The 24,594-nt window shown below is 45.9% G+C and overlaps 1 protein-coding gene across 2 annotated transcripts in view; it reads right to left on the minus strand.

Annotated features, from left to right (window-relative positions):
• Window positions 1-9,745: 9,745 nt before the first annotated feature.
• ZFP3 (ZFP3 zinc finger protein) overlaps window positions 9,746-24,594 on the minus strand; it is an 85,219-nt gene continuing 70,370 nt past the window's right edge. For both annotated transcript variants that reach the window (XR_015726751.1, XR_015726752.1), the window contains exons 4-5: window positions 15,536-24,533; window positions 9,746-12,429 (exon numbers count right to left, since the gene is read on the minus strand). The gene's annotated coding sequence lies outside the window, so the exon portion shown is untranslated. The remainder of the gene's footprint in view (window positions 12,430-15,535; window positions 24,534-24,594) is intronic.

Below are 24,594 nucleotides of genomic sequence, written 5' to 3' on the forward strand. Positions count from 1 at the left end.
AGTCAGGGGGATAAAGGATGGTGGCTTGGTCCAGGGCTTCATCAGAGGAGATACAGAAAAACAAACCCGGTCAGGTGTTTGGATATAATTTATTGAGATGAGGAATTGCCAAGGAAGAAAATAAAGAATTCTGGCTTTTCCCATGATAGACCAAAGACTGCCTATTGGGTTTGTCGGTGGAAATATCAAGTAGATGGTTGGACATACGAATTCGGAGCTCAGCATGGGCATGTGGTTTATGGGTCACCAGTTTACACGACATTTATAGTCAACAGCCAGAACGTATCAAAGAGTGCTATAAAAATCTAGAACAAAACAAAACACCTGATAGAAAAACCTGATGGAAAACACTGCAGTTCATTTCAAAAATCATCAGAATTTCTTTAAACATATCAAAAGACGCTCACATCCACTCAAATTGAAACTCAAAATCAAACTACGCTGAGATATGGTTTATCACCCATTGACTGACAAAAACTCAAAAGGTTGACAACCTACCCCATTAATGAAGCCGAGAGGAGAACAGGCACCCTCTTACATTGCCGTCAAAAGCACAAAATGGAACAAATGTTATGGAGGGAAGAATTGGTAATACTTAACAAAATTATGTATTAATATGGACTTACCCCTTGATCCAGTAATCGGGGGGGGGGTTAAGATTTTATTTTTAAGTAATGTCTACACCCAACATGGGGCTCAAACTCACCACCCCGAGATCAGGAGTCACACGCTCCACTGAGTGAGCCAGCCAGGCGCCCCAGATCTAGAAATCTGTTTTATAGGAAGTTACCCTGAGGATACACCTGTAAAAAATGAAACAACAAAGTTATTGATTGTGGCATGATCTTTAATAACAAAATATTAAAAACAACCCAGATGCCTCCTACATAGGAAGAATGAAATGAAGGCCAAGATACATTGTTAAGTGGGGAAAAATGCAGAGGTCAAAAGTATATACAGTGTGCTACATTTTATTTTTAAAAAATGGGGAAAGAAGCCTATATATTCTGTATTTCCTAATTTTTATTACAGTTTTAATGAAATATAATCCATGTAACATAAAACCATTTTATTTTAACTTTTATTTATTTTTTTTAGAGAGAGAGAGAGAGCACACACAAATGGGGTGGGGGGGGAGAGAGGAGCAGAGAGAAGCTTAGGCAGGCTCCACACTCAGTACGGAGCTCAACATGGGGCTCGATCCCATGACCCCGAGATCACGTCCTAAGCCAAAATCAAGAGTTAGACGCTTAACCGACGGAGCCACCCAGGTGCCCCAAAACTCGCCATTTTAAAGTATACACATCGATGGTGTTTAATATATTCATGAAGATAGGCAACCCTCACCACAATCAATTTTAGAACATTTCATCACAGCACAAGAAACCCCATTCCCATCACAGTCACAACCTACTCCCCTCTCCCTCCAGCGCCTGGCAACCACTTCTCTATTTTCCATGTATGTGGATTTCCCCATTCTGGACATTTCATACAGATGAAACCATAAATATGTTACCTTTTGTGTCTGGCTTCCTTCACTAAACACAATGTTTCCAAGATTCATTCATACTGTAGCAGGTGTCGACATTTTGTTTCCTTTTGTGGCCAAATAGTATTCCACTGTATGGTTACACCACATTTCATTTATCCATTCATCAGTTGAGAAACATTTGGGTTATTTCCATGTAAGACCGCTGTGTGTATTCACGAACAAGTTGTATGGGCACATGTTTTCATTTCACTTTTGTTATATAACCACAAGGGAAATTACTGGGTCATAGAGTAACTCTGTGTTTAGCATTCCGAGGAACTGCCAAACTGTTTTTCAAAGAGGTACACCATTTTACAATTGTACAGTGTATGAGGGTCCCAAATTCCCCCTCATCTTTGCCAACACTTGTTATTTATTTTCTCTCTCTTCTTCAAGTTTAGCCATCCTGGTGGGTGTGAAGTGGTATCTCACTGAGGAGTATTTCCCTGAACCTCCCCGATGGCTAACAATGTCAAACATCTTTCCATGTGCTTATTGGCCATTTGCACATCTTCTTTGGAGAAATGTCTGTTCAGATCCTTTGCCCATTTTTATTTTATTTTTTTTTAAGATTTTATTTATTTATTTGACAGAGATAGAGACAGCCAGCGAGAGAGGGAGCACAAGCAGGGGCAGTGGGAGAGGAAGAAGCAGGCTCCCAGCGGAGGAGCCTGATGTGGGGCTCGATCCCATAACGCCGGGATCACGCCCTGAGCCGAAGGCAGACGCTTAGCCGCTGTGCCACCCAGGCGCCCCCTTTGCCCATTTTTAAATTGGGTTATTTTTCTTTATATTGCTAAGTTGTAAGAGTTCTTTTTATATTCTGGATTCAGGTCTCTTATGATACATGTGATATTTTGAAATCAAGAACTGCGAGGCTTCCAACTTTATTCTTCTTTGTTAAGATTGTTTTGGCTACTCTGGGTTCCCTGAATTCCCATATGAGTTTTGGGATCAGCTTGTCAATTTCTTCAAAGGAACCAGCTGCAATATTAAAAGCCATCATATTGAATCTATAGGTTCTTCTGAGGAGTATTGCCATCTTAACAATATAAAACCTTCCAATCCATGAATGTGGTATGTTTTCCCATGTAGTTCTGTCTTGAATTTCTTTCAGTCATGTTTTATCGTTTTCAGAGTATAGATTTTGCTATTCTTTTGCTAAATTTATCCCTAGGCATTTCACTGTTTTTGAGCTATTGTACATGGAATTGATCTCTTAATTCCATTTGTAGTTTTTTTGCTGCTAGTGTATAGAAATATAACTGATTTTTTATTATTAGTTTTGTATCCTGTACCCTTGCTGAACTCATTTATTGGTTCTAATGGGGGGTTTTTTTAGTGGATTTTCTTAGGATTTTCTACATACAAGATCATGCCATCTGAAAATATAATTGTACTTCTTTCTTTCCAATCTGGATGTCTTTTGCTTCATTTTCTTGCCTAATTGCCCTGGATAGAAGTTCCAGCCTGACGTTGAATAGAAGTGATGAGAGTGGACATCTTTGTACTGTTCTTGATCTTAGAAGGAAAGCTTTATTTTACAAAGTAGCACACCCACAATATACCACTAAACATAATGTCTTAGACCTATATCACTTAAGAACATGCACTGAGAACACTAAACCCAGTATCTCACACATATATCACTAAACACAATAGCACAGACACTATGCACCACCTGCCTCATGCATCTATCACTAAACACAGTGTTTCATACAGTAAAACATACATCACACCCCACTAGGCACGGCGTCTCACACATGCATTACTAAACACAGCGGACCATGCACCACACACCACTAACCTCAGGGTCTCACTAAAATACAGTTTTTCGTAGATATCCTTTATCAGGTTGAGGAAGTTCCCTGTACTCTTACCTTACTGAGTGTTGTGGTTATTTTTTTTTTCAACGAGAGGGTGTTGGATTTCATCAAATGACCTGTCAGTGTCTATTGAGATGATCCTGTTGTTTCTTTTTATCTAATTGATACGGTGTATAATACTAATTGACTTTCAGGTGTTTAACCAGGCTTGCATTCCTGGAATAAATCCCACTCTTTACATTTTGCTGAATTTGCTTTGCTAGTACTTTGTTGAGGATTTTTGCATCTATATTCATAAGAAATACTGGTCTGTAGTTTTCTCTGCTGTGATGTCTTTTTTGGTTTTGGTATCAGGATAATACTAGCCTTATAGAATGAGTGAGGCAGTGCCCTCTCATATCTATTTTTTTTTTAAGATTTTATTTATTTATTCGACAGAGACAGAGACAGCCAGTGAGAGAGGGAACACAAGCAGGGGGAGTGGGAGAGGAAGAAGCAGGCTCATAGCGGAGGAGCCTGATGTGGGGCTCGATCCCACAATGCCAGGATCACGCCCTGAGCCAAAGGCAGATGCTTAACCGCTGTGCCACCCAGGCGCCCCTCTCATATCTATTTTTTAAAGAGTTTGTGAAGTATTGATGTTAATTCTTCTTTAAACATTTAATAGAATTTACCAGTGGAGCTCTCTGGTCCTAGGCTTTTCTTTCTAGGTAGTTTTTTCTTATTAATAACTCAATCTCATTATTTGCTATAGATCTATTCAATTTTTCTATTTCTTCATGAGTCAATTTCAGCACTTTGTCTCTTTCTAGGAATTTATCCATTTCATCTAAATTATCTGATTTATTGGCAAACAATTGTTCATAATATTCTCTTATTATTCTACATTTCTATAAGGTTGGTAGTAATGTCCCCTGTTTATATTTCTTAATTTCATTAAAGGTTTGTCAATTTTGCTGATCTTTTCAAAGAACCAACTTTGGTTCTGATTTTCTTGATTGTTTTTCCATTCTTCGTTTCATTTATTTTCACTCTAATCTATTACTTTCTTTCTTCAGACTACTTTGGGTTTTGTTCACTCTTCTTTTTCTAGTTTCCTAAGATATAATTTTTTATTATTGGCTCGAGATCTTTCTTCCTTTTAACATAGGCACCTACAGCTATAATATCCCTCTAATCACTCCTGTATCTGTAGTCCATAAATTTTGATACGTTGTGTTTTCATTTTCATTCATTTCAAAGTAATTCCTAATTTCCCTTGTGATTTTTTAACTCATTGGTTATTTAGAAATGTTAATTTCCACATATCTGTGAGTTTCCCAAATATCCTTATACTATTGATTTCTAATTTCATTCCATTGGGGTTGGAGGACATACTTTATATTATTCTAATCCTTTTACACTTACTGAGGCTTATTTTTTATGGCCTAACACAATGTTATGGCCTAGAAAATGTTCTATGTGCCCTTGAAAAGAATGTGTTTTTGGGGGCGCCTGGGTGGCACAGCGGTTAAGCGTCTGCCTTCGGCTCAGGGCGTGATCCCAGCGTTCTGGGATCGAGCCCCACATCAGGCTCCTCTGCTATGAGCCTGCTTCTTCCTCTCCCACTCCCCCTGCTTGTGTTCCCTCTCTCACTGGCTGTCTCTATCTCTGTCAAATAAATAAATAAAATCTTTAAAAAAAAAGAATGTGTTTTTTGCTTTTGTTGGGTAGTGTTAGGGCTAGTTGGTTTATGGTGTTGTTCAAGTCATGTATTTCCTTGTTGACCTTTCTAGATGATCTATTGATTATTGAAAATGGGGTATTGAAGCCAACTATTTTTGTCGAATTGTCTATATCTTCCTTTAATTCTGTCAATTTGTGCTTCATTGGGGCTCTTTTATTAGGCACATATATAACCATAATTATAAAGGGTTAACCTTTTTATTATTATAAAATGCCCTTCTTTGTCACAAGTGGCAATTTTTGCTTTAAAGTATATTTTATATGGTATTAGCACAGCCATTCTACTTCTCATTTGAATACTATCTGTACGGATTATCTTTCCATTCTTTTAGTGTCTTTGAATTTAAATGGCTTTTAAAACAGCATGTACTTCATGTTTTTTTTTTTTTATCCGTTGCCAATCTTCACCTTTTGGATGGACTATTTAATACATTTACATTTACTGTAATTACTGATAATATAGAAGAGGAAATTAGGGGCGCCTGGGTGATGCAGTCATTAAGCGTCTGCCTTCAGCTCAGGGCATGATCCTGGCGTTCTGGGATCGAGCCCCACATCAGGCTCCTTGCTCAGCAGAGAGCCTGCTTCTCACTCTCCCTCTGACCCTGCTCCCCCTGCTTGTGCTCTCTTGCTCTCTCTGTGCCAAATAAAATATATATATATATATTTTTAAATTGACTGCTTGTTCTGTGTGAATATAGGCCATACTTTTCATGTCCAGACATGAAAAATGCCTCATTATGAATCATAATTGTTTTTCTTGGAAACTGGACCTTTAAATAATATAATGTGGCAAATCTGAAAATTAGATTCCCCCCTCCCAGGATTTGTTGTTTGTTGTTGATGCTGTTGTTGTCAGTGGGTGTGATGACTCTTCGGGACTGATTCTGTGAAGTCTCTATTTCTTGAATGTGCAGTCACTGAAGTCTCTACTCAATTAGTTTAGCGGTTTGCTAATAATTGGACAGAGATTTCCTTAAATGCCTTGAAACAAGAAGATTCACGGCCTTTGACAAGAGGTTGTGTGTGTGTGTGTGTGTTTGGTCATGACTTCAGTGCTCCAGCAGACAGTTTCCAACTCTGCTTTACCCTCCATTTCCTGCTTGAGCAGAGCGTCAAGGTGGGTCAGAAGTGAGAGACTGGGGCCTCGCAGGTATTTCTCAGGCATGTTCACAGCCCTGCACATGCACGTGTCCTTCTGGAGTCTCTAGAATAACTCAGAGATTATCAAAGCCCTCTGTGGACATCTCATTCCCTAGCTTTTTCCTTTCAAGTTCTTTGGTTGGCCTCGTGTTAGCTCCAACTGGTATTTCCACCTCTGGCAGCTATGAGGTTAAACAATAGCAACTGGTTGGGTGGGTTTTTTTTTTCTTTCTTTCTTTCTTTCTTTCTTTCTTTCTTTCTTCTTTCTTTCTTTCTTTCTTCTTTCTTTCTTTCTTTCTTTCTTCTTTCTTTCTTCTTTCTTTCTTTCTTTCTTTCTTTCTTTCTTTCTTTCTTTCTTTCTTTCTTTCTTTCTTTCTTTCTTTCAACAAATGCCCTGGGGACAGGGCTGTCTGCAGGAGTAAGCTTGGAGTCAGTTCAAATTAAAACAAGCCCTTAAGAGTGGAGATTTTTAAGGAGCTACCAGACACTTGAACGGTGACAGTTTTCTGTGTTGGGGGAAGTTCAAACCTATTCTGGCCCCTCTCGTGGCTTCTAGGCTGGTGGTTTCCATAGCCACTATAGTTTCAAGTCTACTACAAAGCTAAGGAGAGGACGGATGAGAACAGAGTGAGTTAACATGCAAGAAATCGTTCTGTTCTTACCTAGTTTCAGGTATTTCTCTTCAATAAATCCTTCTCGGATTTTAGCAAGCCTTTGGTGAATTTCTAGAGTTCTAAAACAGTTGATTTTGACCATTTTTGCCAGCGTTTCTGTTGCCTTGTGCTTCTATCTGTATTCATTTTTTCACAAAGGGAAACAAGATAAATCAGAGTCGAATGGAAATCACGATATAGACAGTAATTCTCAAGCTATTTTGGGTATATTATAGGATAGAGCAAATGCACAACTATGTTGATTTTGTTGAGAGCTAGAATTCTCACTGCGAGGAGGGAAGGTACAAACACAGAAGGACAAAGGTGTAGTGGTATTTGTTGAAGTTGAATTGGTCATATTAATATCAGTGTATGATCTCTAAAAATGTATATATTTTTTAAGAGTTCATGATTTTTGCTCTGTCCACTGGAAGGGCTTAGAAGTGATGATGCACAGTGAATGCATGGGGCCCCCAGTTCATCTGAATGTCACCGCGCTGGTGACATTACAGAGAAATGAGTTCTCTCACACTCACCAGGCGCATATGTGAAATGAAATAATTTTTTGTACAATGATCTTACTGTGTGTGTTACATGTTTAAATACATGCGCACCTAGCGACGGCAATCCCACCGCTGGAAATCTTTCTACTAAGACAAAAACACTATCATAAAAGACTTCTTTGCCAGTTACCCGTAGAAGTGAGTGGGCTTTTTTAAAGATTTTATGTATTTCTAAGTGTGGGGGGGGGGAGAGGCAGAGGGAGAGGGAGAAGCAGACTCCCCGCTGAGTGTGGGGCCCTATGGGGCTCAATCGCAGGACCCTCTTAATTGACAGAGCCACCTGGGCACCCCACCAGTACAAGTAAGTTTATTGTGAATTGTTTACAGTAGGGCGAAAACAGTAAACCACTTGAGGGATTATCAAGAGGGATATCTTTATTGAATGAATACATTCAGGTGCACCTGGTTGGCTCAGTCTGTTAAGCATCCGGCTCTTGATTTCATCTCAGGTCATGATCTCAGGGCCCTGGGATCAAGCCCTGCGTCGGGCTCCCTACTCAGCGGGGAGTCTGCTTCTCCTTCTCCCTCTCCCCGCGCTTGCGCTCTCTCTCAAATAAATACATAATATCTTTCTAAAAAGTAAAAGAAAAACTGCTATAAAAACTGTATTGTGGAGATGTGGGGAAATTTGAATATGCACTGTATGTTAGATGCTCCTAACTGATTTTAATTTTTTTAGATGTAATAATAGTATTGTAGTTACTTAGGAAAATGTTTATTCCAATCTTGGGACATAGGTGCTAAAATACTCAAGGGAGAAGTATCATGTTGATTGAAACTTGCTTCCAAATGGTTCAACAAAAAATGAAGTGTGTGCGGCAGGAGGACAGGTGAGGAAGGCAGAGACAGACGGAGAGACAGAGAGAAGGTGCAAATGTCGGCAAGACGTTAGCAGCTGATGAACTTCATGCCAGACCAGAGGGATGTCATAGTTACTACTCATCCAACTTTTTGGTAAGCTTGAAACTTTTCAAAATAAGTTGCAGAGAAATATAATAAAAGTCCTGGAGGAAAAAAAAATTAGACAAGGAGGCTGGAAATCACAGAGGGAGAGAAGGTAGTAGAGGAGAGAAGACTGTAAGGACACAGTCCTGGGGACGCGGAGTAGGTTGAGAAAATCAGGGAGCGTGCAGTCCCGAAAGCTCAGGAAGAAAGCGTTTCAGCAGTACGAAGTGCTGCTGGGAAGTCCAATAGGATGCCACCAGAAAATGCAACAAACGTTGGCTTCAGCAAGACGGAGGTCTTTGGTGGCCTTGATAAAACGGTGAGGACAAGAGCCTGATTGGTTTGTGGGAAAGTTGGAGTTGAGGAAGAGGAGTCAAGAAGAGATGATTCTAAGATGAGCTTTGTTTGGGGAAGAGAACAGAAATGTGAGGCAAGAGTTGGAAGGGGAATGGGCGTGGAGCCGGTTCTTGTGCTGTTTGTGTTTCTGAAGACGAAGGATGGGAAGACCCGTCTCCATGGCCTTGGGAAGGAGCAAGTAGCCTACAGGAGAGGGGAGAATGCAGGAGCGTCACCTACAAGCGGCTGCCAGGCAGTGGCGTCCAGAGAGCAAGGGGAAGGGCGTCCTGGGTGCAAAGACGTAGGGCTAGAGCTCCTCTGGATGCAAGGGTCTTCTGCAGGGATCCCCACCACAGGGCTGAGGGGGAGAGAGAAATGTGAAGTCGAATCTCAGAAGGCAGAAACATGAATTTGCTCGGAGGGTGAAGAAGAGTCATGGTTCGGCCATGTTGCAAGCTCAGCTGTGGCCATAAATTGAAAGCGAGGGCCATCAACATGGGGAGACGATTTTCTCCTGCAACATTCCGTTATTTGGGCGCAGGTGCAGGGTAAGAGGATAGCTGGGGGGTTCACCAGTTGTGTTGGACTTCTCCAATTTGTATTGACAGCTCGGAATCCAAACCACTTTCCTCTATGTCCTATGTGTGGAACTCCCGCCCCATCTTACCAGTCTCAGTGAAGGGCACAGCCCCCCTCCCACCGTTGAAGTTCCCACGGCCAGATCCCTACCTTCACAGCGTCCCCTGCAGACAGGACGGAGCACGTGACCCCATGCAGCCAATCGAACGCACTGACTTAGGTTGCGGATCAGGAGGCAAGGAAGACGCGGAGGTGGTGTCAGCCGCGGCTACAAGGCCGGTGGTGGCCGCCCGTGAGCAGTGAGCAATGTCCCTGCAGCCTTTGTCGCTCTGGGATGGCGGCAGAGACGTCCTCTTCAGGCTGGTTCTATGCCAAACCTCTGGTTGTGGTTCTCGCCCCGTAACCTCAAACCTGGGTCTCCAGTTCTCCCAGAAATCCTTTGAGCCAACAGCGTACAAAACGGTATAGATGAAATGGTACCTTAGTGATCATAAAACCACTGGGCTCGTCTACAGATTAAGTGAGCAAGTTCGATTTTCTACAACTAGTGTATTTTGGGGCCTAAATGAACAAATACAGTCTGTCGTAGTAATTCTATTTTACAGGTTTTCTGGTTATCCCGAGCCTTGTGGTTGAAGGTTACATTCCTGTGAGATTAAACAGGAACAAAAACACCTCTTGGACTCTAACAGATGAATATCTCGTGGAACCTCTTCAGTTCCTTCTCCTTGAATGCCAGCAAACACACTGCGAGAAATCGGCCATCCTGACGACAAGGAAGCAAGCATGTGTGGTTTAATCATAAATTAGATCTCTGGAGACACCCGGCTGTTCTCCAAAACCGCTAACTTCTTCCTCCTCTAGCTAAGATGACGGTGACCAGGAGAACACTTGTGTCCTCAAATAACTGGCGAAAATGTGTCTCCTTTCCAGCCTTCTCGTCAAATACTCTTGTGACCAATAGTTCCGTTGGATTTTAAATGAGGCCGGATTAAAGTTTTTAGTTTTATAATTTTGAGTCTACATTAATAGCAATTGTACCTTCTTTACCCCTCCCTCCCTCCTTGCCTCCCTCGTTGTCTCCTTGAGTTGGCTAGAACCCTCAGATCATCCCTAAGCAGCAGAACTGAGGGGTGCCTGTCTCAGTAGGTTGAGCGTCTGACTCTTGATTTCGGCTCAGGTCATGATCTCAGGGTCGTGAGATCTGCCCCCTCCCCCCACCACTCGTGCGCACAAGTGTGGGCTCTCTCTCTAAAATAAATGAATAAAATATTTTAAAAAGAAGTGAGACGACTGTGGTGATTTTTTCAACCACATGACTGAACTCCTTCAGTGGCCAGTGTAAGCCATTCCGCAGCGTAGCTCTAACCTGGATTTTGGGACAGAGACCTGACGTGCGTCTACCAGCCTCGTCTCTCGTTCCACTTACCCTGGCCCCTGGTTCTTCCCTCTGCCCTCAGCAATCCCACTCGTGCTCAGGGCCCCTACGTTAGGTTTGGTTTTGTTTTTGCCTCTCTTCATTTTGCAAATGCGGAACGCCAGCCTCCAAGAACGTGAAGGTCGATTTTGAGTTTGAAGCCACACAGCTAATTCGCGAGGGCCAGCAGGTCCGAACCCTTTCTAGGGTATTCCCCAGATGCTGAATTTTGGGAGTTTGGCTTTTGTAGTAATTTAAGTTCTTCGAGGGTAGTAATGATATTTTTCTGTGTTTATGTAACGTAAATCACTTGGTCAATGAGGATGGGCCTTAGATTAAATTTAATAATAAATTTTAATTAAGAAAAAGTTGGGATTTTTTTTAAAAGATGTTATTTATCTATTTGAGAGGGAACACAAGCAGGGAGAGCAGCAGGCAGAGGGAGAAGCAGACTCCCCGCTGAGCAAGAAGCCTGATGCGGACTCGATCCCAGGACCCCGGGATCAGGACCTGAACTGAAGGCAGACACTTCCCCGACTAAGCCACGTGGGTGCTCCTAATTTAACATTTTTCACCTTAGTACTTATGTACTTACTTAGGGCCTAATTCATTTTTGCAGTATTTTACCTTATTTCAGTGTGCAAACATACTCTATTTTTTTTTAAAGATTTTATTTATTTATTCGACAGAGATAGAGACAGCCAGCGAGAGAAGGAGCACAAGCAGGGGGAGTGGGAGAGGAAGAAGCAGGCTCATAGCGGAGGAGCCTGATGTGGGGCTCGATCCCAGAACGCCGGCATCACGCCCTGAGCCGAAGGCAGACGCTTAACCGCTGTGCCACCCAGGTGCCCCAAACATACTCTATTTTTTGTTATCCTACTGATTAATACTCGGCTTCTTCTTCATTGAGGCCAATGCTGCAGTAAAGAACAGGAGCTTTGTAAATACAGCTTTGGCCGGAGAATTTCGGCAAACTCCATCCCCGTACTTGCAAAGTGGTGATACACTTAAAAACATTTTTGCCAAAGTTTTCTCCAAAATGGTTTTGCCAGTTTACATTCCCACCAATAGTGTATAAAAGTACGCGATTCCCTACACCCTCAGTAACACTGTATGCGCTCAGTCCGGTACGAAGTTCTATTTTGCATTTCTCTGACTGCTTTATTCGTAAGTTAATTGTTCGTTTCTTTTTACCTCTCTTTATCACTGAATAACATTCTATTGAATATCCGGCTGTATCACGGTTGTTGATCTATTCAGCCTGAGTTTCTTTAATCGGTGTGTTTGTCTTTTTATTCATTTATCAGAGCCCTTTACATATTATAGGTAGTAATCCTTCGTCTGTTACATGTGTTTCAGATATCTTCTCTCAGACTCTTGCTTTTCCATTTTAATATCTATCTCAGTAGAGAAGATTTTGGTTTGTAACATATAGGAAGTCAAACTGGTAAATGTTTCCTGCATAGCTTCTAATCTTTATAAATTTGTGTCGTATCTTGCCATTTAAGTCAACGGAGCTCCATCTTGAATGATGAGTGTCGTTAGCAGGGCACGGGCAGAGAAGAGCATTCCAAACTGAGACACCAGAGAGGCAAGTCCACAGAGGGGAGCAAGTGCCAGGTTGTTCTCTGGGCTGGCTTCCTTCCAAAGTGCATTTCTGCCCTAGGGCCATGTGACTGTCCTTGCTGGGCTCCAAGTAACTGCTGTGTAGCTACAGGGCAGAGGACCAGAGGGAAACTAGGTATGAGCCTTAACCTGCCCTCACCTGGTGGCTTACCTTAACTAAGTTATCAAGCCCCAGGAATGTTTCATGCCATGTATCCATCCATCCATCCACCCATCATCCATCCATCCATCATCCATCCATCCATCCTTCTGTCTGTCCACCTGTCCATCCTCTCATCCATCCTTCCATCCATCCATCCATCAACCACCCATCCTCTGTCTACCCATCATCCATCCATCGATCCATCGTCTATCCATCCATCCATCATCCATCCATCCATCATCCATCCATCCATCCATCCTTCTGTCTGTCCACCTGTCCATCCTCTCATCCATCCTTCCATCCATCCATCAACCACCCATCCTCTGTCTACCCATCATCCATCCATCGATCCATCATCTATCCATCCATCCATCATCCATCCATCCATCCATCCATCATCCATCCATCCATCCATCCTTCTGTCTGTCCATCCATCCATCCACCCATCCATCCATCTATCCATTACCCATCCATCCATCCATCCATCCATCCGTCATCCTGCCATCATCCATCCTTTCATCCGCCCATCGTTTTATCCATCCATCCATCTACCATCCACCCATCCAATATTTAAAGAGAGATAACCACCTACATACACTAGTTGAGGTACTGGGGATACCAGACAGTGTTCCTGCTCTCACAGTGCTTACTATCCAGTGGAGAAAGCAAATAAATAAATTAAATAATAAATAATAAAATAAATAAATCAAAAGGCAGTTTCACACAGTGACAAGTGCTATTTAAAAAAACACCATGAGGTAAGAGAGCAGGAACGTGTGGCACGACGGGGGCGCGGACGTGCGTGAGGATGCTCCTAGTTAGGGTGGGGGGTGAAATTTCTCAGAGGAGGTGATATTGGAGCTAAGAATGCAATCAGCCATGTGAAAAGCTGGAGAACGGTGTTGGAGGGACCAGCAAGTGTGAGGACCCTGAAAAGAAGAAAGGCAGAGTGTGGTATGAGCCAGAAGGAAGGCCAGTGCGCTGGAACTTCGTGGAGGTGTGGGGAAGCCCGAGGGCAAGGCACAGGGGAGCCGGGGGGCGTGTTCTCCAGTGGCCTTCCTCCCAGTTTACATGACTGTCCCAGCTCTTTGAAATGTGTCCTGCCTCTTTCTTTTTCAACGGTGTTTGGGTTCAGGCGACAAATTACACATTTGCCCTCCCTTGAGGATCTCAGTGAGGGCTCTGAGTATTTCCCCACGCGAGGAGACAGTGGAGGGTTTAGGCAGGAGAACCGAGGCCCCCACCTCGGATGCTTCCTGTGGCCACAGAAGAGCCTTCTCCACATCTGAAATACGAAGAGAGCCGCTGCCCTGGGCCTGGCCTCTACGTCCAGGGACCTGCACGATGACCACTTGGGTGTGATTCTGTACTAACCTAAAACGGTTGAGGGCGCCTGGCTGGCTCAGTCGGTTAAGTAACCGACTCTGATTTCAGTTCCGGTCCTGATCTCAGGGTCCTGGGATCGAGCCCTGCGTCGGGCTCCGTGCTGCCTGAGGAACCTGCTTGAGATTCTCCCTCTCCCTCTGCCCCTCCCCCCTCTAACAAAATAGAAAAAGAAACACATATTTATATCTACTGTCACTGACGAGGTCTCTCTCCCTCAGACGGTGTGTAGTCCATTTTAAGGAAACAGCAAGGGCAGTATAAGCGAGTACAAATAAATAACGGGCATAATCGGTGTGTGCTGTGCTCAAAATTTTTTTTTTAAGTTATTTACTTATTTATGTAAGTAATCTCTATGCCCAACGTGGGGCTCGAACTCATGACCCTGAGATCAAGAGTTGCACGCACGCTCTTCAGACTGAGCCAGCCGGGGCCCCCAAAATATTTTGTCGTTCATGGCGGAATCAGGAGAATGGGCAGATGATGTGGTGAGAGCCAATTTCTTAATGAATCCAGGATATTCTTAATCCTCCAGCACAACATCTACCACAGAGCACCTGCCGGAAACACGACTGCGGAGCACATTCCATGGTGGGAGTATCAGTTTCCCGACTCTAAAGTGGGAAGGATAAGCCTAGCGCCCGGGGATCCACGGCAGATCAAATCCTGCCTCATCCGTGTCTCAGACGGTCCCCTGTAAATGCCCCGTCCCCCGGGGGGGAGGGACCTCCTTGCCGGCCCCCACCCCCGCCTCCCACTCCCTTCCCTCCTGTTTACTCTCACCCCACAGCCAGCGCAGTCCAACACAGTGAGTCAGGATGTTTGCACGTCGGGAGATGACCACCACCTGTCGTCAAGCTTACAGAATTACCGACCACGTCCCCCGTGCTGACGCTGCATCCCGTGACATAGTTATTCTGTAACTAGAGGCTTGTACCTCTCGACCCTCTCTACCCATTTCGCCCGTCCCCCCGCCCTCCACCGTGGGGTGCTCCAATCAGGGGGAAGCCCGGCAGGAGAGGAGAGATAAAAACGTGTGGCCTACACCTCGGGGGGGGGGCGGCGCAGTGACGGGGCGAGGGAGGGAGTCTGGGAACGCGTGGCATCCTCCCGTTTTTGGTGACCGTGTCTGGTTTTAAGTAGCCCACCGGTCGTTTAGGGCCTGTGGCTATTTCGAGGCGGCTTTCCTCGTGGGCCTGTCTGACGGGTCAGCAGGTGGTCATTGTGGGTCCTTTCTACAGTCTGTCCTGCAAGCCTGTTTCCCCCAAAGCGGCCTCTGCACCCACCTCGCCTCTGGCCACCACCATCTTGGCCTCCGGGTCTGGGGGTCTGTGCGTCTGTTTTGCTGTGTTTCTTCACGCGGCCACACTTCTCAGCCAGGCCTACCAGGCCTTCAAGATTAGGACGCTGCCCCCACGCAGAGCCCTGCCTCACCCCGTGCCCACCCCCACCCCCTGCCCGTCCCCACCTCATGCTGAGGGCCCACCATCCAAACCCCTTCTCATCCCCGCGTCCCACCCTGCAAACCTCTCTCACTGTGTTCCTGCCAGTCCTGGGGGACTGGAGTCTGGATGGGACAGCGTCCGGCAAACCTTCCTGACCCCTCCCGTCCCAGATCTGGGCGGAAGACCCCCCCCCCCCGCAGGAATTACCATCACGTTTGTACCTTCTGAGGCAACGTTCTGGTCTCCGCTCCTTGAACGCAGGACGTGGGTCTGCAACCTGAGCTCTGGTTAAGGGGCGTCAGCGAACACTTGCTGTCTGAACGAGTAAAGGGACGGGAGAGTGAGAGACGGGGCTGGGGCCGGTGCTCAGGCCACGGTCTGGCATCTGGAAGCCGGTCGAAGACTCCCTGCAGGGACCCCCGGGGGAGGATGCCACCCCTTAGGGATGTTAGACCCCGTGCACGGCTCTCACTCTCGCCTCTGCCTTGGGGTCTGGCCCCCCTCTTTCTCTGGACCATGCTGCCTCCTCCCCACACACCTTCTCTTCCCTCTCTGCCCTTGGGGGTGAGCTGTCCCCCCCATGCCACCCTGCAGGGCAGGGGAAGGCACAGGTCTCTGTGTTTGGCCCTGAGCACGCATAGGAAGCCAGACAGCCAGCCAGCCTGCCGGCCAGGTTATATTTAGATTTCTGTCACCTGACGGGGTCATCCATGAATCAGGGCACAGTGGCAGCGGTGGCCTTCCGGGAGTAAGCTGAGGGGGGACCAGGGCGGCGAGGAGGTGGGCAGGAAAGTGGGCGCCAGGCTCCCTGAAGCAAGTCTAGCGCCAGGGGTGAAAACGTGTGGCTTCCGTTAAACCTAGGGAGACCAGCTCAGACCCCAGGAAGGACGTGACCTTAGAGATCAGCGCCGGGCCTGGGCGGAGAAAGGGGGCGCCCGGGAATGAACAGAAAGGGCGGCTCAGGGGGCTGGACCCCTTCCTGCCCTGGTGAGCTGCTGGAGTGAGGGGCTCTCGGGCAAGCGGGCTGCGGTCACGGGACCCCACGCACAAGGGAGAAACCAGGAAGAGGCAGCCCGGGCCGAGAGCTCCTTCCAAGCCCCGCGGCCTTCCTTGCCACAGATCTGACTTATCAACTGGCCGCCCTGGGGCCAGGGAGTGATCCGCTCCCGATCAACGATCCAACTGCTTTTCCTCCCTCTTATCTAGAATGCATCCCCAGTCCCTCGTGGGGCCTTGGCAGGGTCTCCTGACCTGGCTTTGCCCCCTCCTGGCGGCGATGCCCTCATCCCCGCTCATTCCCGCCCCTCAGCCTGGCTTTCAAAGTCTCCTCATTCTGACACCCAGCCTTCCCCGCGCGACTCGCCTTCAGAAAATAAAATAAAATAAAATAGGAAAGATTGACTGTGGTATTATTGACATAAAATAAACCAACATCACAGTCAAAAGAACAAGGCCCCGCATCACCCCAAAATTTCCCCAGGTCCTTTCTTCCCACTTCTCTCCCTCCCCTGGGTCAACGCCCCGCAAACGCTGACATGCGCCCCCAATTTGGGGGGTTACGTGTGAATGGAACCATAGGGTACCCCTCCTCACCTGGCTTTTCTCACTCAGCACAATTATTCTGACACTCACCCCTGCACTGTGCAGACCACCAGCTCATTTCTTTCGATTGCCGAGTTTCATCCTTCTCCAGGGCACGAAGGGGCTATAACCTGTTTCTCCACGTGCTTGGTGGTGAACACAGGTCGCTCCCGGTTTTTGCTCTCAGACAAAGCAGCTCTGAACACCGGTGCTCGAGGCTCGGCGTGGCCATACACGCTTTCATCGTAGACTCCCAGGGGCCCGTGGGCAGTCACAGCAAGCGTGTGCTTAACTTTTCCAGAAACAACCAAGCTGTCTTCCAGAGTTCTTGCTCTGGTTCACGTTCCGGCCAGCAGGACAGGAGAGGGCCCGGTCCTCCACGTCCTCGCCAGCACGTGGACAGCCAGGCTCTCTCCCTTCAACCACTCTGACAGGTGCGTGGGTCTCCACCGAGGGCCCCATTCGCATCCCTCTCGCCACTAAGGGTGGTGAGGGGGTTTTCACCGGCGTGTTTGCCAGGTGATAAGATGTCCCTTCAAAAGTTTTCCCCATTTTTAATTGCATTGTTTTCTTAGTGTGAAGTCTTAGAGTCCTTCATACACTCTGTACACAAGGCTTTATCGGATATACGACCTTCCAATATTCTCTTCCAGCCTGTGGCTCATCTTTTCAATTCTCCTAACAGCGTCCTCTGGAAATCTGATGTATCGATTTTGTTTTTCTGTTACAGATAGTGCTTTCGACGTAGTCCCTGAGAAACCTTCCCCGAACCAAAGGTCATGAAGATTTTAAGCTAAGTTCATTAGTTTTATGTTTTACAGTTGCGTTCTATGATCCGTCTCGAGTATTTTGGTTTGGTTCTGTCTGTGTGGTGATCGATGTCCCACGGTTTCGTCAACTACTCATTGAGACGATTACCCTTTCCTTCCCCACTGGATCACCCCTGCTCCTTTGCTGAACGCCAACTGGCCACGTACGATCAATGTCGTGGGTCACGGGCCCAGATTTTCAAATACCTGGATTCGAATCCCCTCATTGTCACTTACCAGCCTAACCTACCCTAGGTAGTTATTTTTTTTTAAGATTTTTATTTATTTATTTGACAGAGAGAGAGAGTAAGTGCACCGGCAGGGGGAACAGAAGAGGGAGAGGGAGAAGCAGGCTCCCCGTGGAGCAGGGAGCCCGATGCGGGACTCGATCCCAGGACCCCAGGATCACAACCAGAGCTGAAGGCACACGCTTCACCGACTGAGCCACCCAGGCTCCGCTACCCTGGGTAATTATATGACATTTCCTAAGCCTCAGCCCGCTCCTGTGTAAGATGGGCTTGCTGATAACACTTAGCTCCCACGGTTGCAGAGATAATTAAAGGGGGCGATCACACGAAGTTCCTGGAATATTGAGTAGACATTCGGTAAATGCTAGCTACAGTTTTTGTCCCCATGTCACAGGGGATGCAGGGTGAGCTTTGAGACATGACACAGCTTTCCTACGGTAGAGTTCAGAAGTGGGGCAGGACGTTTCTAAGTGACAGACCACAGTAGGCGGACCCCAGGTCTCAGCTCCTCCATCCCGTCGTATCATCTATCCTGTATATTTTATAAAGATAACTTCTTGGGGGCACCTGGGTGGCACAGTTGGTGAAGCATCCAACTCTCAGTTTCGGCTCAGGTCGTGATCTGGGGATCATGGGATCGAGCCCCGCGTCAGGCTCTGTGCTCAGCGCGGAGTCTGCTTGTCCCTCCGCTCTGCCCCTCCCCCTGCGCATGCACCCCCTCCAAAATAAATAAATAAATCTGAAAAAAGATAATTTTGTGTCCTCATGCAACGCTGCAGTACTAACGGCAAAGCCTTAACACTTAACTTGTGCAGACGTTACTGCAAGTACTTCCCATCCCTTCCCTCAGGCAGTGTCCAGGAGGGAGGCGAACCGGGACGCCCAGCGGACACACCAGGGGATGAACACACCAAAAAAAAAAAAAAAAAAAAAAAAAAAAAAAAAAAACCCACTGAGATTTTTCTTGGAATGGTGTTTATTTTGTGGATCAATTTGGGCAGAATCAACACCTTACGGATCCTGAGTGATCTGACCCATGAATATGACACAGCTCTCCATTCATGTAGGGTTTCCTTATTCTCCTTAATTTTTGTTCGCAATGTTCTGTAGCTTCCAGTGTGTCTTTGTCGGGTCTCTCCCTGAGCGTTTAATATTTTCGTGATATCCTAGGCGGCATTTTAAAATTTTCAACGTCTGATTGAATGTAGAAATACAACTTAGTTTTGTGTTATATCCAGCAACATTATTAAATTCACTTATTAATTCTAGTATCTTTTTAGCCATCCTATACAATTTTCCACGTAGGCAATCATATCAAATACAGTTTTACTTTTTCCTTCCCAATCTGGATTCCTTTCATTTCATTTTTTTTCTTTTTTTTTTTTTTTTTTTGGATGGAAAGCATATGATTTTATTTTTTATTTTTTTAATGTTTTTTTATTACATTATGTTAGTCACCATACAGTACATCCCTGGTTTCTGATGCAAGGTTCGATGATTCATTAGTTGCATATAACACCCAGTGCACCATGCAACACGTGCCCTCCTCCCTACCCATCACCAGCCTATCCCATTCCCCCGCCCCCCTCCCCTCTGAAGCCCTCAGTTTGTTGCTCAGAGTCCATAGTCTCCCATGGACTTCACTCCCCCTTCTGATTACCCCCCTTTCTTTATCCCTTTCTTCCCCTACCAATCTCCCTATTGTACCGACTAGAACTTCCCATGTGACACTGAATATGAGCAGTGTGAGTAGACACTGCGTCCTCGATCCTGATCGTAAGGCAAAAGCATTCGGTATTTGACCATTAATACGGAATCGAGCATCCATACAGCAATAAGTACGATGTTAGCTATGAGGTTTTCACGGATGCCCTTTCTCGAGTTGAGAAAGGGATTTTTTCTAATAATAAGACATGTTTATATTTATCTGCATATTTGCCACAGCTCTTTGTTCCTTTGTGCTGATCCTGATTTCAGTGGGTTTCACTTCCTTTAACAGGTCAGATCCGTTCATGATATATTATCTGACTGAAAATGTCTTCATTTTCCCTGGGCTTTTTTGCAAGCTATTTTTGCTGGGTATGGAATTCTATATCGTGTTTTCTTTCTCCTTTTAGTACTTTAAAAATGTTGTTCCCCTGTATTTCAGATCACATCGATTCTATCAATCACATATCCCACAAGAAGATTGCAGGAATATGTGTCTCTCTACAGAATGAGCCTTTTTCCTCTGCCCGCTTTCAGATTTTCTCTTTCCTGCTCATTCTAGATACCTTGATTAGGATGGAACTTGTTGGTTTTCTTCATGTTTTGTGTGCTTTGGGTTCACTGAACTTCTTGGATCTGACGAGTTTATAGTTTTCATCAAATTTGCAAACTTGTATCCATTATTTCTTTGAATATTTTTTTTCTGTGCCTCTTCCATATGGGATTCCGGTATGCACATCTTAGGCTTCTCGGAGTTATCCCACACTTGGCCATCATATATTTTCAGCCTCTATTTCTCCGTGTTCCTCTGTGGACCCTTCCTCTTACTGCGTCAAGTTCATTAACTTTGTCTCCTCTGGCGTCTCATCTGGGGACTCCGTTCAGTGTACTGTCATCTCTAGAGGCTTGGCTTGGGTCACCGATGTGTGTTCTCTGTCTCCATTCCGCATGATCTTGTTCCTAATCCCATCACTGATGCTGTTTCTGGGCCTGTTTTGATTGACTGACTTCTCTCCCCATCATGAGTTGTATTTTCCTGATTTGCGGAATGCGTGGTGATTTTTCATCCAGGGATGTTATTTCAGATAGGCAGAGCCTCCCTGAGCAGGGGACGTTGGATTGGAGGCTAAGTGTTGAGAACCAGCCAGCCGTCTTTTTAGTCTTGACTGACATTGATTAGAAGAACATGGAACTCATTTTAATTTTCATTTCCCTGATTACCAACGAGGCTAAGTATCTTTCCAGATTTATTGGCCATCCAGATTTTACACTTTTTGAAGATTTTATCTATATATTATAGAGAGAGAGTGAGCGAGAGAGAGCATGAGTGAGCTGAGGGAGAGGGAGAAGCAGGCTCCCCGCTAAGCAGGGAGCCCAAGGCGGGGCTCAATCACAGGATGCTGGAATCATGACCCGAGTAGACGCCTAACTGACTGAGCCACCCAGGCACCCCAGCCACCCTGATTTTAACAAGAAGAAATTCCTATGTTCTTTGCCCATTTTTCCCCTATGGTTTGTGCTTCTTTCACATACTGATTTATTTTTTTTTAATTATATATTAAGGAAAATAACTTGTCATATAGTATAGATATTTCTCACAATTTTTCCTTTGTCTTTGAAGTTTGTACTTTCTATCCCCTACGCCTGAAATGAAGCTCACTCTTACTCCAATCTCCCTTACCTGCTCCGTTTTCCTCCAAAGTCCTTATTACCACCTGACATATTATATATTTGTGTTGTCTCCTAACTAAAAAACAAGCTGCATCCGGGCAGAGATTTATCTGTTTTATTTACTGCAGTATCCCCCCCCCCAAACAACAGGAGCAGAGCACATGGTAAGTGTCTATTAAATATATTTTTTTGGAGAGGAGGTTAATCTTGTTTCCATATTTGTGTTTTCATTAAAATCAGTCACTTTTTCAGCTACGGTTTCTGACGTTAAGTCATATTTAGAAAGTCTTCCTTACTTCAAGAATATTTGTTTTAATTTTTACATTTAAACATTAAAAGCTCTTTGACATTAATTTTGATGTGCATAGTATGATTCTGGTTTTATCAATAAATTTTCTTCCTCCTGCATATTTCCCGGCGGCCACCGTCCTACTTTCTGTCTCTACGAATTTGATTGCTTTAGGTTCTTCATAAAAGTGGAGTCACACAATATTCTCCTCTTGCGACTGGCTTATTTCGCTCGGCATAATGTCCTCACCCGTCCATGTTACAGCAGGTGCCAGAATGTCCTTCCTTTTTAAGGCTGAATAATATCCCACCATGTGGATAGACCACATTTCGTCTACCTACTCCTGTGTCGTGGACACTTGGGTTGTTTCCGCCCTGGGGCCATGGTGAATAATCCTGCTATGAATACAGGTGCATAAATATGAGATCCTATTCTTAATTCTTTGGAGTACACGCCTGGGAGTATAATTGCTAGATGACACGGTCGTTCTATTTTTAATATTTTGGGGAACTGCCATGCTGTTTTCAAGAGCCCCTGCACCAGTGTACGTGCCCACGGTCAGGACACAAGGATTCCAGTTTCCTCACATCTTTTTCAACACTTGTTATTTTCCGGGTGTTTGGAAAGTGTTTGTCTTTTAAGAGTAGCCATCCTACTGGGTGTGAGGGTATCTCACTATGGTGTTTTGTTTTGTTGTTAAAAAACAACAAGGCAAATGCAGGGCCTGAACTCAGGGCCCCCACCCCCACCCCAGAGCATGACCGGAGCCAAATCAAGAGTTGGACGCTCAGCCGACTGAGCCCCCCGGGCGCCCCACTCACTGCGGTCTTGATTTCCCTAAATGATCAATGATACGGAGCATCCTTCCACGGGCTTGTTGGCCATTTGTATATCTGCTTCGAAGGGACGTCTATTCAAGCCCTCTCTCCGTTTTTAAATTGGGTTATTTGGTGTTTTTTGTTGCTGAACCAATGGATTTTTAGTGGTTGTTAATTCCATCCTTGAACCAAGTGAAGTAAAACAGGAGGAGGAATAAGCAGGATGCCTGGTGAGGAGCGCTGGGGTCTGGCCAGCAGTCCCTTTCTCTGTGGGGGCTTCCAGCTCTTGGCCGCACCTGCTGCCCCCGCCCCGCCCCGCCCAACCTGGAGACCGAAGTCCCAGCGGGGCCTCCCAGGTCGGTAGGGGGCCTGCACCTGCATTGGTCCCCCATGGGGGTGAGCACGCCACCTGCCGGTGGGACTGAGAATTTGTCATTTCCCTGAGAATCCAGGCACAGGCTGGACGGCTGGCGGTCAAGGCAAGGTTTAGCCTCCACCAGCCAAGCTCTAAGCTTTTGAGACTGTCTTCAGCTCCGTGAGTACTGAAGTGCTCCCCCCTCCGCCAGCTTTGGGAGTGCCACGGTGGAGATCATGGGGACCCTAATGTCCCCCAAGCAGGAATTCCCTCACAGGGTCCTCAGGATTTCCACTCAGGGAATTCCTAGGGCTCCAGCCGGATAACCCTGTCCTTTCTGGCTCCAGTTCTGGTCCATTTGGCTCGGCATTCAGGGCCTCCCTGCTGTGGAGACCCCAGGCAGCACCTGGCTGAGTGGCCTGGCCTTTGACCCAGCCCTGTGCCCTGGGGAGCTGTGGGGTCCAGCCTTGTATCATGGCTTCCCCTTCTCAGCTGTCCCTGAAGCCAGCCCTCAGGTCTTTTCCATCTGAGTTTCACTGCAGAATTCAGCAGGGATCCACGTCACGGGTGACCGCTGAATCCCGAAGCTCTAACACCTCTTGGAAATAGGACGGCCCTTCCTCTTGTCCATTGAAATGATTCCTGATGCCCTTCCTCTCTCAGAAGCTTATTCACCGGCTCTTCTTCTTTCTGATCCCCTCGCCTCGTTCCTGCTTTCTCTACTTTGAGAAAATGTGTGTTTCAGTGGAAAATCATGCATTGTAGAAACCCTAGGGGAGCCCCCTCTGGGTCTTCTGATCCCAGTTCTCTGTGAAGTGTAGACATCTGACAGACAGCAACACAAAAATAATTCTTGTCTGTAGAGATGGGAATTATGTCCTACCCCGCACAGGCTGAATTCCCTTTCTTCCCTGCCTCCCTAGCCCTGTGGAAAGAACAGTTTGGTCGACATTTGTACGTTCATTTCAATATTCCTGATTTATAAATGGGTCTGTTCTGCAGGTTTTCTTTTTCCCTTTTTAAATTACAATATTATTGACTGTATTCCCTATGTTGTACTTCTCATTTCTGTGACAGGATTTAAACATGTCAAACCGTCTACTTGGTTCCCTTGTTGGTTAACAAGTGGAATAAAATCTTTAACAGCTGGGACACCTGGGTGGCTCAGTTCGTTAAGTGTGTGATTCTTGATTTCAGGCTCAGGTCATGATCTCAGAGTCATGGGATCGAGCCCCGCATCGGGCTCTGCGCTCAGGAGGACGTCTGCTTGAGATTCTCTCTCTGCTCCTTCCTCTGCTCTCTCGCTCTCTCTCTAAAATAATAAATATTTTAAAAATCTTTAACAGGTGCTCATTTTTGTATCTGGATGAGATTCATTATTTTTTCTTTTATGGAAAATTATCCTTGAAGGTTCGACTGGGTGGGTCCCTGTATCCAGAAAGCCCAGCTCTCCAGCACTGAGACCCAAAGGGGTCCCTTTTCGGGGAGGGGACACCAGGGATGCCTTGGTTCCCCTTCCAGTGCCCTGTGGGCTCCCGGGGAGACCTCACCTCTGTGTCCGGTCCCCACAGGCTACAGCACGTGCGGTGGGGAACATGCAATGAAGGCGAAGTTGAGATTTTTCCGGGTGGGGGAAGGAGGCTCGCTCTGAAAGTTCCCATACGGTTTTGCACCAGCACAGTTCAAGGGTGGCTCGCCAGCCTGGCCACACACGCACTTGCCCGCAGGTAAAATGGTTGGCCTGTCAAGGTTTCGAAAATGCTTTAGCAGATGTTGCTGCCGGGGGGCTGGGGGAGTTTGTG

The sequence above is a fragment of the Ursus americanus genome, chromosome 14 (assembly GCF_024610735.1).
Source record: "Ursus americanus isolate L20-20 chromosome 14, mUrsAme1.1.p, whole genome shotgun sequence".
Classification (NCBI taxonomy): Eukaryota; Metazoa; Chordata; class Mammalia; order Carnivora; family Ursidae; genus Ursus; species Ursus americanus.